At 39.2% G+C, this 14,117-nt stretch overlaps 1 protein-coding gene across 1 annotated transcript in view; it reads right to left on the minus strand.

Annotated features, from left to right (window-relative positions):
• The window catches only part of LOC110491041 (uncharacterized), a 110,159-nt gene that overhangs the window by 20,715 nt on the left and 75,327 nt on the right, over positions 1 to 14,117 (minus strand). The gene's annotated exons all lie outside the window — the stretch shown is intronic.

Genomic DNA, 14,117 nt, shown 5'->3' on the forward strand with positions numbered 1-14,117 from the left:
AAATTTGAGAGGCTTCCATTAAAGAACACCCTCTGTGTTCTGTAAGACAAGTAACTCTTTATTCACAATATAGAGGGGGTATAAAGCCATAACACATACGTTTTTCCAGTAGCAGACTATGATCGATAATGTCAAAAGCTGCACTGAAGTTTAACAAGACAGCCCACACAATTATTGTGTCATCAATTTCTCTCAGCCAATCATCAGTCATTTGTGTAAGTGCTGTGCTTGTTGAGTGTCCTTCCCTGTAAGCATGCTGAAATTCTGTTGTCAATTTGTTTATTGTGAAATAGCATTGTATCTGGTCAAACACCATTTTTTCCAGAAGTGTACTAAGGGTTGGTAACAGGCTGTTTGAGCCTGTAAAAGGGGGCTTTACTATCTTGGGTAGTGGAATGACTTTAGCTTCCCTCCAGACCTGAGGGCACACACTCTCTAGTAGGCTTAAATTGAAGACGTGGAAAATAGGAGTGGCAATATCGTCTGCTATTATCCTCAGTAATTTTCCATCCAGATTGTCAGACCCCGGCGGCTTGTTGTTGATAGACAACAATCACCTCTTCCACACTGACTTACGGAATTCAAAAGTACAATTCTTGTCTTTCATAATTTGGTCTGATATTCTTGGATGTGTAGTGTCAGCATTTGTTGCTAGCATGTCATCCCTAAGTTTTCTTACCTTGCCAATTAAAAAGTCATTAAAAGTAGTTTGCAATATCAGTGGACTTTGTGATGAATGAGCCCTCTGATTCAAGGAGCCGAGTTGGCTTCATATTCCCAAAATTTCATTTAAGGTGACCCAAAGCTTTTTACTATCATTCTGTATATAATTTATCTTTGTTTCATAGTGTAGTTCATTTTTTTATTTTAATTAGTTTAGTCACCTGATTCCTTAATTTGCAGTACGTTTGCCAATCAGTTGGGCTGCCAGACTTAATTGCCATACCTTTTGCCTCATCCCTCTAAACCATACAATTTTTCAATTCCTCATCGATCAAAGGGAATTTGACAGTTTTTACAGTCATTTTCTTAATGGGTGGGTGTTTATTAGTAACTGGAATGAGTCATTTCATAAATAAGTGCAGTGCTGGTTGCTCCTCACTACACACCATAGACAAGCAAATATTCTTTACATCATCAACATATGAATCACTTCAAAACTTCTTGTATGACCTCTTATACACTATATTAGGCCCAGCCTTTGGAACTTTGGTTTTCCTAGACATGGCTAGTATGTTGTGATCACTACATCCTATGGATTTGGATACCGTTTTAAATCAAATATCTGCAGTGTTAGTAAAGATGTGATCAATACATGTTGATTATTTAATTCCTGTCCTGTTTGTAACTACCCTGGTAGATTTACTGGCAACCTGATCCAGGTAGCAGGCATTGGTTACAGTTTTAATTTTTTTCTTGAGTGTACAGCTTGATGATAGCCAGTCAATATTTAAATCACCCAGAAAATATACTTTTCTGTTGATATCACATACATTATCAAGCATTTCACACATATTATCCAGATACTGACTGTTAGCACTTGGTAGCCTATAGGAGCTTCCCACAATAATGGGCTTTAGGTGAGGCAGATGAACCTGTAGCCATATTACTTCAACAGTATTTCACATTAGATCGTCTCTAAGCTTTACAGGAATGTGGTTCTGAATCTAGACCGCAACACCGCCTCCGTTGGCATTTCTGTTTTTTCGGTAGATGTTATAACCCTGTATTGCTACCATTGTATCATCAAAGGTATTATCTAAGTGAGTTTCAGAGATAGTGAGATGAATGTAATCTGTTACAAGCAAGTTATTGACTTCATGGACCTTGTTTTTCAGGCTACATATGTTAATACTCCTGCTTTCATGTCAAAAATTATAACCCTGTTCAATGAGCATCGTGTTTCCTTTGGCGTGGTGGCTGGAGATTTTAAATGTACCCTCAACCCAACCCTGGAAAAATCATCTAAAGCCCCCACAACAAACCCTAGATCTGATGTTGAACTCTTACTAAAGAGATGGGACTGATAGATATCTGGAGAGAGACTAATATCTCATCTATGGACTATACATACTACTCTAACGTCCATCTCGAATAGTTTACATTTTTACAGTCGGACCCATAGCACTTTCAGATCACCTTTGTCCACCTCCACTTTGACCATCCCGAGGTCAAAGAGCTGAAAATTTAACACGTCCATGTTATCAAACAAAGCTTTCCATACATTGGTTACTACATGGATAGACAACTACACACAAGACAACAAAGATTCTCCTGTTTCTCCGGCCACAATGTGGGACACTGCCAAAGCCACACTAAGAGGTCATCTAATTGCATATGCTTCCTCTAACAAAAAAAGCAATGGAGGCACACAGATTAGATCTTGAGAGGGAGCTGTAACGCTGTGAAAAAGTACATAAACAACCCACAGACAGCGCCTCCTGGAGTCAACTTAAAGCAGCCAAAGCCAAACTGAACTTGCACTATACTCGGGAGATAAAAAAAAAGTTGTATTTACTAAACAAAAATACCACGCGTATAGCAATAGGCCCAGTAGATTGAAAGAGAAGTCAGAGCGTAAAATCATGGCTCTCCGAACAGCAGATGATGAGGTCACATTTGATCCAAATAAGATAAATGTTACTTTCATGATTTTTACTGCAAACTATATACTTCTGAGAGAAAACATACGGATGCATAACTCCATTCCTAACAAGTCCCCAGGCCCAGATGGATTTCCCAGAGAGTTCTACAACGCTTTTTGGCCCCAGTTTAGCCCTATTTTCATGCCAATGGCTGATTGATGATTTTTTTGCAAAAACTGAGCTCTCACAGCCCGCAATTACAGTGTTGCTCGTCCTTCCGGACCATAAGCTTGTTGGATTTCAACAAAAAAATAATTACCAAATTACTCGCTAAAAGACTAAACTCTTCTTCCCAAAATAATAAAAGCGAACCAAATTGGACAAGTACTTTTTTGATAACATTCGCCGTCTTTTTGATATTATAGATCAAGTAAACGCACAGAAGACCTCTGTCCTGCTGGCTTCACCAGATGCTGAGAAGGTGTCCGACAGGATGGAGTGGAGCTTTCTGTTCTCAGTCTTAGAAAAGTTCAACATGGGCCCAAACTTTATTAAATGGATGAAGTCCCTATACTGTCATCCAAATACCATGGTGACTACTAATGGTCTGAATTCTGATAGATTCCCTTTGGGACGTGGCACAAGATAAGGATGCTCGCTGTCCCCGTGCTCTATTTGTTGGGGGCGGAGCCTTTGGCAGAGTTGACAAGGAGCAATCCAGTTTTATGGGTGTTTCTGCAGGCGGCCTGCAGCACAAGATTTTGCTATACGTGGATGATGTCTTGCTCTACATATCCAACCCTGAGAAATCCCTCCCATTTTAGACTCAATTGCTCAGTACAGGACATAAGATACATTTGAACAAATCCACTGTTTGCCCTCTCAATCTTACACGCAACAGCTCTATGAAGACACTCTGTCCGTTCCAATGGAAGACACAGGGGTTTCAATACCTTGGGATCTTTGTAACACCAGATCTGAATAGACTTTTCAAGGAAAATTATCTACCACTCCTGGATCGAATCAAGAACGATCTCCAAACCTGGATCTCCCTCCCAATTAGTTTAGTAGGAAGAATGAATGTTATCCGTATGAAAATCCTCCCTAGATTGAACTATTTATTTCAGATGCTCCCATGCTATCTCCCAGTTTCCTTTTTCAATACGACTAATCAAAGCATCACCAAATGTATATGGGGCAATAAAAAACCTAGGATCAAGTTCTCCCCTCTATCAAAACCTGAATCTAAGGGTGTTCTTCCCCTTCCCTCCCTTCAATTGCACTACTGGTCTGCCCAAATCCGCAACATGCTAACATGGATCACAAACAGACAAGACTCAATATGGACTTAGATAGAAGCCCAATCCTATGGTTCATTGCCCCTAAGCTCAATTATATTCATTAATAACTTTAGTGAAGTGGGCAACATAGTCAAAACCTTTGTGATTTACAGCACCCTACTAGCATGGAGGGACGGTAAGAAATTGCTTTCACTTGCCTATAGTATGCAACCCAGAATTGCCAAAAGCCCTGAGTGATGCCAACTTTCATCTTTGGCATCCTCTAGAGATCAGGACATTTTCAGATCTGTTTCATCAGAAAACCACTACACTGAAATCCTTTCAAGAGCTTTGCAGTGAATTCAATGTGCCAAGATCCAATTTTGTAAAATATCTTCAAATTAGACATGTCATTTCCTAATTTACTTCCAAGGGGAGGTTTAGAGCTCAGCTGAATGCAGTTGAGACCCTTCTTGCTACAGCACAATCCATCAAAGGCAAAATCTCATATCTATAGAGTCCTTTCTGAGAAAGGGGGCTCCTTCTTTACTAATTTGAAAAAAGGACCTGGTCTGACTATCAGTGATGAGTTATGGGCGGATTTTTGTGACAGGGTATACTGCTCCTCTACTTATGTAAAAATGAAAGAATCTAATTACAAATTGTTGTACACATTCTATTACACCCCAGTGAGACTCCATAGAATGAATACAGACATTTCTCCTTACTGTAAAATTTGTACCTCTGAAAGTGGAACCTATATGCATGTATTTTGGAGTTGTAGAAAGATGTTGGCAATCTATACATTACTGCTGCACAGGAAATACTAGATGTATAGTTTAATATAACCCTGTGTATCTATCTTCTTAATGCACAACAGGACTTTGTTCTTGATCCTGACGGAGAAAATGTGTTTATGACTATCACATACTTTGCTAAGAAATGTATTATTCTATTGTGGGCTTCTAATACAATATTGTTGACTTTCTTCCTCTTGAAAAGCTCACTTATGACCTCCGCAAGAGACAGCCCAAGTTTGACAGACTCTGGTCTCCACTACTCAACTATATTTCAAATTGGACAGAGTGAATGGGGTGATTAGGGAAATGAGCAGAAACATGTTGTGTAACACGGAACCCAAACCGGCTATATAAATGTATTTTGCCCCCCTACACCAAACGCGACTGTGACGTAGAAGTCCGTCACTGGCCGCGGGCAGCTTTTGGTTCTTTAACGCACACACATATTCATCACTCCTCCCTGCGCCATTAAGTTAACAATGTGGGTCGACACACAAATTAACTTCTGTCTTGGTGCAGGCATTTCACACTTGTCAATGTTCATATTTTAGAGATACAATAATTATTATACTTATCAATGTTGTGGATGAGCGCATTGTTTGTTTGTTCTGTTTCTCTCTCTCCATCTCTGTAGCTTCCCGGGTATGCTGGAAAAGGACCCGAGCTAAGGGAATTGGGTTGGCTTTATAGTGCCTGTCCCAAATGGCTCATTAATGCATATGGGCATATTGAAAGATATTGTCAGTAGTGATGTAATGTTGTAAATGTTATGTTGTGATATTGTTTAAAACCGTGTTGCAATGTATATCCTTTAGTATGTTTAGTTCATGGAAAATGTAGGTTTGTATTGTTAATTGATTAATTAATTAGGGTTAATTGTTCTGAGGGGAGGGGCTAGCCCTACAAAAGGAGCCTCTCTCCAGTCTCTAAAGAGGCATTTTTGGATTGAGCTGTGGATGGGGCAGCATTGTTTTTAAGCTGTCCCATAAGGTAGACGTTGATGGCAGTACTGTTGTGTTTTGTTCCGGAATCACTTGTAAATAAACACCTTTGCACAGAAGAACTTTTGCGGCTCCGCCATCTTTTTATTTTGATAGAGGTTAGGTTATCCAGTTTAGCCTTCTGGCCTACTCTACGTAACAGCGACCATGACACACGGGTTAAAATATCAAAACAATCTCTGAACCAATGACATTCATTTTGGGACAGTTCGAAAAGCATTAAACATTTATGGCAATTTAGCTAGTTAGCTTGCACTTGCTAGCTAATTTGTCCTATTTAGCTAGCTTGCTGTTGCTAGCTAATTTGTCCTGGGATATCAACATTAGGTTGTTATTTTACCTGAAATGCACAAGGTCCTCTACTTCACACATAAAACAGTCAACCGAATCATTTCTAGTCATCTCTCCTCCTTCCAGGCTTTTTCATCTTTGAACTTATATGGTGATTGGCATCTAAACTTCGTAGTATTACCACGACAACCGGTCAATCACCCACATGGATGTAACCAATGAGGACATGGCACGTGGGTACCTGCTTCTATAAACCAATGAGGAGATGGGAGAGGCAGGACTTGCAGCTCGATCTGTGTCCCAAATAGAACTGACTTCTATTTTAGCCCTTGGCAACGCAGACGCTCGTTGAAGGGTGCGAGCAGTGTGGGTACCCTCGGAGTGGGCCACAGTGTCTCCTGACCCCTCCTGTCTCAGCCTCCAGTATTTATGCTGCAGTAGTTTATGTGTCGGGGGGCTAGGGTCAGTTTGTTATATCTGGAGTACTTCTCCTGTCCTATTTGGTGTCCTGTGTGAATCTAAGTGTGCGTTCTCTAATTCTCTCCTTCTCTCTTTCTCTCTCTCGGAGGACCTGAGCCCTAGGACCATGCCCCAGGACTACGTGACATGATGACTCCTTGCTGTCCCCAGTCCACCTGGCTGTGCTGCTGCTCCAGTTTCAACTGTTCTGCCTTATTATTATTCGACCATGCTGGTCATTTATGAACATTTGAACATCTTGACCATGTTCTGTTATAATCTCCACCCGGCACAGCCAGAAGAGGACTGGCCATCCCACATATGCTCTCTCTAATTCTCTTTCTTTCTCTCTCTCGGAGGACCTGAGCCCTAGGACCATGCCCCAGGAATACCTGACATGATGACTCCTTGCTGTCCCCAGTCCACCTGACTGTGCTGCTGCTCCAGTTTCAACTATTCTGCCTTATTATTATTCGACCATGTTGGTCATTTATGAACATTTGAACATCTTGACCATGTTTTGTTATAATCTCCACCCGGCACAGCCAGAAGAGGACTGGCCACCCCACATAGCCTGGTTCCTCTCTAGGTTTCTTCCTAGGTTTTGGCCTTTCTAGGGAGTTTTTCCTAGCCACCGTGCTTCTACACCTGCATTGCTTGCTGTTTGGGGTTTTAGGCTGGGTTTCTGTACAGCACTTTGAGATATCAGCTGATGTACGAAGGGCTATATAAATAAATTTGATTTGATTTTGATTTGTGGGTGCAATAATTGAATAACATAGATTCTTACATTTCTTTTGCAAAGCTCGCACACGAGCGAGCGGTGTAGTCAGGGTGTAAGATGCTGTAAAAACGAATGATTTGCTCGTTGTCTCAGCTAAGGCTGGAAATAAGTAATAGGAAGGCTGACAGTGCTGCTGCAAGTTTGTTTGTTTGATATTTAATTTTATTATTTATGTCTGCCACATCTGTAAAAGTGGAATGTGTTTTGTTGGTTGATTGAAAAAACAAGAAAACGTAATAACTTGAAATAAAAATAAATAAAGAGAATGATGGAAGCCACTGTGTTCTTGGGGACCTTCAATGCTGCAGAAATGTTTTTAGTACCCTTTCCCAGATCTGTGCCTCGACACAATCCTGTCTTGGAGCTCTACGGAGAATTCCTTTGACCTCATGGCTTGGTTTTCATGCACTGTCAACAGTGGGACCTTATATAGACAGGTGTGTGCCTTTCCAAATCATGTACAATCAATTGAATTTACCACAGGTGGACTCCAGTCAAGTTGTAGAAACAACAAGGATGATCAATGGAAACAATCCATTTTGAGTCCCATAGCAAAGAGTATGAATGCTTATGTAAGCATTCATTTTAATAATTTAGCAAATATTTCTAAAACCTGTTTTCACTATGTCATTATGGGGTATTGTGTGTAGATTGCTGAGGATTATTTTTGTTTAATCCATTTTAGAATAAGTCCAACATAACACAATGTGGAAAATCTCAAGTTGTCTGAATACTTTCCGAAGGCACTTTAGGCTATACGGAAGGCTGGTTCAATAGCAATTAGTTGTGTCTTTTTTCATGTCAATTTCACGATATCATGATTCTGATCCCAAAAGCTTTTAGAAATATGGTTATTGTAAAAAAGGATTTACGTATTAGAATGATTCATCGTCCTGGCTTAATGATGAGAACATCCAGCTCGCATGCAAGGGAATTTAAGCCTGCTATTTCTGGAGAAGTGTGAACCCACTGGGCAACAAAGGTCAATTCAACGTCTATTCCACATTGGTTCAATGTAATTTCTTTGAAATGAAGTGGAAACAACGTTGATTCAACCAGTGTGTGCCCAGTGGGAATGCAATCTGTATGATGGTTCCATTATGTTTATAAAACATTATTTTTGGGAGCAATGGATATTCTCTTTATATTGGATCTTTGTCCAGCATCTGTGAAAAGTTTGTATGTGCATAAAACCCTCCAATATTAAATGCCGACGGTAGCAATTAGGGTGCCTGTAACTTTATTTAAACTATATAGCCTATTTAAAACAAGTTGTTTTGATTGGAATTTGATTACAAATATTCACTCTCTTTAGGCCTCAATAGTTCATGCAATTTTGCTTATCAAATAAGCTTGACATGTCCATGGCTCAGCCATTATGCAATTTATAGTAGGCCTAGCCCCATCAGTGTGAATGTTATGTTTATTAACAATATATTTCCATATTGAAGTCATGCAATTATTTAGAACAATGTGGACTGCAAGCATGTTCAATGTATTTAGCAAAAATGGGATAGGCCCACATTTAGTTATTTTGTTTCTGTAGGCTATTTAACAAACAAGGATATAATGGACTAACATTCAAATGGCAGTTTATGACAATGCAAACGCAATACATACAAAAAGATAAATACAACACTAGAAACAACCACATTTCTAGCCATGGAGCACGTTCTGATTGGCCAGCGAACGGTCAAGCCTCCAAATGTTTTATTTATCAAAACCCACCTCTTTCGAGTCACCGCCTGCTACTCTGCCAATAATTTCCAATATATCTGACACACCCCTGGACCTATAGCCCTACCGCCAGCGCTAAGATTTACCATTGCATTAATTAAGTTAGTTGAAATATAGCCTATGTTGAAAACTTTGAGAGATGAAAGAAGACGTTGTGCACAAGAGGAAATTACGAGGATGCGCAAGCTACATCAATACACGTGTAAGCAATACAGCGAAAGCAATCTATACAGTCAATGTCAACATTAAAAATGAAGAGGAAGATGAAACGATTGGACCATCGTAAGAGCAGGTTTTATCTACTGGATTCTCCATGGCTTAGTTTTAGGACAGACTCAAGGTTTTATTGTCAAGGTGTTCATGAGAGAATACCCACTGTGAGAGAGGCTATTTCATGGCATGGAGACTTGAGTGGTTTGGTATCAACATTCTCAATGCCATATTGTTTCAGTCAGTGTATGGCTCTCTGGAGTTTACTCAGACAATATTTTATGTTTTATGAAATGAGTGTGTAACTAATAATCCATGTTATGGTAAGTGATTTGGTAAGTGAAAATAATTTGATCCTACTTCTTACAGGTATTGGATTTTAATTTGATCACACTGTTGTGTGAGAATTCTTCTTGTACTGTATTCAAGGTTTAAAAAGGCTTCTAAAGTTTGTCATTTCCACTTTCAGATGTGATTTGCCTAACGAATAATGTATCAACCCTTACAAACATGTCCTTTACTTATTATCCACATAACTATTCACATTTCCTGTTGCTGCAGAATTATTTTTCCTGTTCTGAACTGGTCTTATTTTTCCTGTTCTGAATTAAGATCTGATATCTATACCACAAACTGACTTGCTATTCTGATGTCATTCACACAGAAGAGACTTCTTTAAGTCCAGGATCCGGAGATGACATAAGTGAAGCTAGAAGACCCCAGTCAAAATGTTATCATTAAAGATGAAGAGGATGTGAAAGAGAAGACTGGCGATTTTGTTTCTCATGGTAAGACCATGTAGGAGAGACAAGTTCAATACATTATCATCTCCTTATCAAATAACAAAGTAAATGTTTCTCACGCTACATTTGTGATGGGTGAAACATTTTATTCATTAGTCAGTGATTCTGATTCGTAGGCACATGTTTCAGCTGCTCTTTGTTGTTGTCATACACACAGGACAGCAACCTAACTCCTCTGACCAAGTCAGAGAATTCTCCATCCAAAGAGCAACTGCAGGAAGAGGTCTCACCACTTCCCACATTGTGAGAAGAGTTTCCTAAAGCCATCAAGTTATCAGATTAACCATCAGTGCACACAGGAGAGAAGCCTTACCACTGCTCTGACTGTGGGTAGAGTTTCACTACAATGTATAGCTTAAAAAACAACATGTGAATATACACATGATAAAAGCCTCATCAATCCCCTGATTGTGGAGCTAGATTTGCTAGACTATATATATATTATACAAGTTAACAGTACACCAGCAGATGCAGATTGGAGAGAAGCCTTACCACTGCTCTGATTGTGGCACAAATTTCACTAAATTTAAAAGTGTTAAAACCCACAAGCGAATACACACAAGAGAAGAGCCTTAACAATGCTCTGATTGTGGTGCTGAATTTACTAGAAAATATAAATTAAAAGTACACCAGCGTAAACACACTGGAGAAAAGCCTTACCACTGTTTTGACTGTGGAAAGAGTTTCTCTGAGCCTAAAAACTTTACAAACAAAAACACAAAGCCTTACCTTTGCTGTGATTGTGGTCATAGATTTGCTAGACAAGATCCGTTAAAAGTACACCTGCGGATGCACACTGGATAGAAGTCTTGCCACTGCTCTAACTGAGGGAAGATCTTCTCTCATAAAAGCTTAACAATTCACCAAAAAAACATACTTGCAAAACTCCTTACCTCAACTCTCAGTGTGATAATTTGTGAAGCATCTAATGCATATGAAGACTTTCAGTTGTAGCTTTGTTTAGAAAAAAATTCTAAGTTGCCTTTCTCTATTGTGAGAACAATTGGGTGGTTGTATTACTTAAGAGTGCAATATTATGTGCAATATTAGTTGAGAAGCTTCTGTATAGTTTGAATAGTGGGCATTATTTTGTTTGTTCTATGGTGCTTACATTATGCTACACATATGAAGAATGATTGTGGCTTCGACCACATCATATTTAAGGCTAATGTAAGGATATAGTGTTTAAAAGAGAAAAGTTTAACATTTGGTGAACTGTGGAAGGCAACGTGGGCAACAAGTTTAGTCAGTGGGAAAGTCCCCCTGGTTTTGGTCCTCTTAATTTAAAGTGTCAACAGAAGCTATTCAGTGTAGCCAGATTCTCTTGACTCTTACCCTCCCAATCAAATTAACACACCCCCAACACCATTTTGCAAGACCAATTATGTAAAAAGTCAATAAATTAGGCAGGAAACAGACCTATCTGGCAACAATCAGGCCATTACATTTTTAAGTGGCACTGAAACCAGTGGTAAATCAATTAACCAGTTTATTATATAAATAAATGTTTTGATATAAATGCTAAGGTTGTAAGCATTGTGAACTGACCTGCAGTGCCTCACATCTACCACAAGTTCCACAACCTTTCCTTTTGTGTGTGTAAGACCCACAGCACTTATTGTAGCTATTCTTTGAAATGTACTCATACAGTTCAATGGGAGGGGGAGTGGCACACACAGGGGAGACCAGGAGGTTGAACTCAGACTTCTATTTAGGACTTATTCTATCTAGAGACTTTTATATCTAGCTCTAGCAAGCAGATAAAAAGAACTGAGTCATAGACCAGACCTATAGCGTCAATGTGTCCTGATTGTGACAACGGGGCCATTTGTGTAGGTTTACATCAGGTTCCAGAGACGGCATCAGTGAACCTGGAAGACTAGTAAAACATTGGAGCTGAATGTCATCATTAAAATTTAAGAAGAGGAGCAGCGTTCAGGCCACAAAAGTAAACGCCAGAAGGACAAGGTCATTGATTCAGCTGCCTTGCAGGAGAACATGTTTGACGAACTAGACGTTTCATAAAGAACTGAATTGCAGAAGAATTGTGCCCATTTTGAACAACATGTCGTCTCTGTCTTGACAAATTTGAGTGATGAAAGAAGACGTTGTGCTCAAGAGGCAATCATGAGAGTGCTACATCAGTAGACATGTAAGCAACCTTTGCAGTCAAACAACGGGTTTGAATATTAACATTAAAGATGAAGTGGATGAGGAAAAGATTGGGGTATTGGACCATGGTAAGAGCAAGTTTCATCTAAAGTTGTTTGGTGTTCTCAAGTTTTCATCTCTCATTGTGTAACCCAGAACACCATCATCTACTGGATTCTCCATGGCATAGTTTTAGGACAGACTAAAGGTTTAATTGTCAAGGTGACCAATTGTGTGAGATGTTATTTCACAGCATGGAGACCTGCATGGTTTGGCATCAACATTGTCAATGCTACTGTTTGTATTATTCAGTGTATGGATGTCCGGAGTTTACTCAGACAGTATCAAGTCTTGTGAAATTATTGTTTAGCTAACTGAACATGGTAAGAAATGACAACATATGATTGGTATTGATCTCCCTTTTGTCATGTACAGCTAACTTAAAAGCATTCATTTGTATATAGCACCAACTGACTCGCTATTCTGATGTCATTCACACAGGAGAGACATCTTCAGGTCCAGGATCCAGAGGTGGCATCAGTGAATCTGAAAGAATGCAGTCCAACACTGGATTTGAACGTCAACATTAAAAGGGGGAGATGATGAAGAGAAGACTGGGACTTTTGATTTTTCATTGTAAGAGGAGGTTAACATTTTCCACAAATTAGTCTCTCTCTTTTCAAATTGAGAGGTAGAATGATCTCATGTTACACGTATGATTTTATTAATTAATCAGTGAAATAAGTAGATTCTTAGCCACTTGTTCCAGCTTATCCTTTTGTTTTAATTCCCACAGGAGAACGACCTTATGCCTCTGACAAAGTTCAACCAGCTTCTGCATCCAAAGAGCAAAACCAGGAAATTCACAAACCTAAGAGGTCTCCCCACTGCCCACATTGTGAGAAGAGTTCTCATCACATCTTGAAAGACGCATGAAAACACACTCTGGAGAGAAGCCCTATTCCTGCTCTGATTGTGGGAAGTAATCTGATTGTGGGAAGTCTCAATTGAGCGTCTTAAAACATCCCAAGCAAATACACAGAGGAGAGAAGCCTTACCACTGCTCTGACACCGTTAAGAGTTTCTCTGATCCTAAAAACGTAAAATTTCACAAGAAAATACACACATGAGATAAGCCTTACCACTGCTCTGATTTAGGAGCTAGATTTGCTGGACAATATCATTCAAAAGTACACCAGCGGATACAACCTGGATAGAAGCCTTACCACTGCTCTGTCTATGAGAAGTAGTTCCCTAATACCAAAAGATTTACCAACAAATTCATCTTACTGATAAAAAGCCTTACCCTTTATTCAATGTGAAGATTTGTGAAGCATCTAGTGTGTATGAAGACTTTATGTACAGCATATAAAGCCTTTACACCTTGCAGTTTGTTAAAAATAAAAAATCTGCAAAGCTGCCTTTCATTTTTGTAGGTTATTTACAAAACGGGCAAATGTAATTTTCATAATCAAATTGTCCTCTCATATTACAAAATTATGAACAATAAGGCATTGTTATCAAGATTATCCATCTTCTGTGCCTAGATAGTTTTTTGTTATGCAGCAATTTTTTTTATTGTAATTTTTTTTCTCCCTTTATTTAACTAGGCAAGTCAGTTAAGAACAAATTCTTATTTTCAATGACGGCCTAGGAACAGCGGGTTAACTGCCTGTTCAGGGGCAGAACGACAGATTTGGGATTTGAACTTGCAACCTTTCGGTTTCTAGTCCAACACTCTAACCATTAGGCTACCCTGCCGCCAGCCCATATTTGATGCGCTTGAGGCAATGATAATAAAGTCCTTAACCTGAATCCAGGTTATTCAGTATCGATTTTTGTCCACTTTTCATCTAAGGAATATCTCAACAGAAGCTATTCAGTGTTGCCAGACTCTCTTGACTCTTCCACACCAAATCATATGCCCAACAGAATTTTTTCTGCCCCAAAGACATGAAGAGCCATGATGCTTGAAATGAATTTAATGAATCATAAAGACAGTGATTATGGTATATT

Source organism: Oncorhynchus mykiss, chromosome 16 (assembly GCF_057628025.1).
Source record: "Oncorhynchus mykiss isolate SJ-2025 chromosome 16, ASM5762802v1, whole genome shotgun sequence".
NCBI classification, from domain to species: domain Eukaryota; kingdom Metazoa; phylum Chordata; class Actinopteri; order Salmoniformes; family Salmonidae; genus Oncorhynchus; species Oncorhynchus mykiss.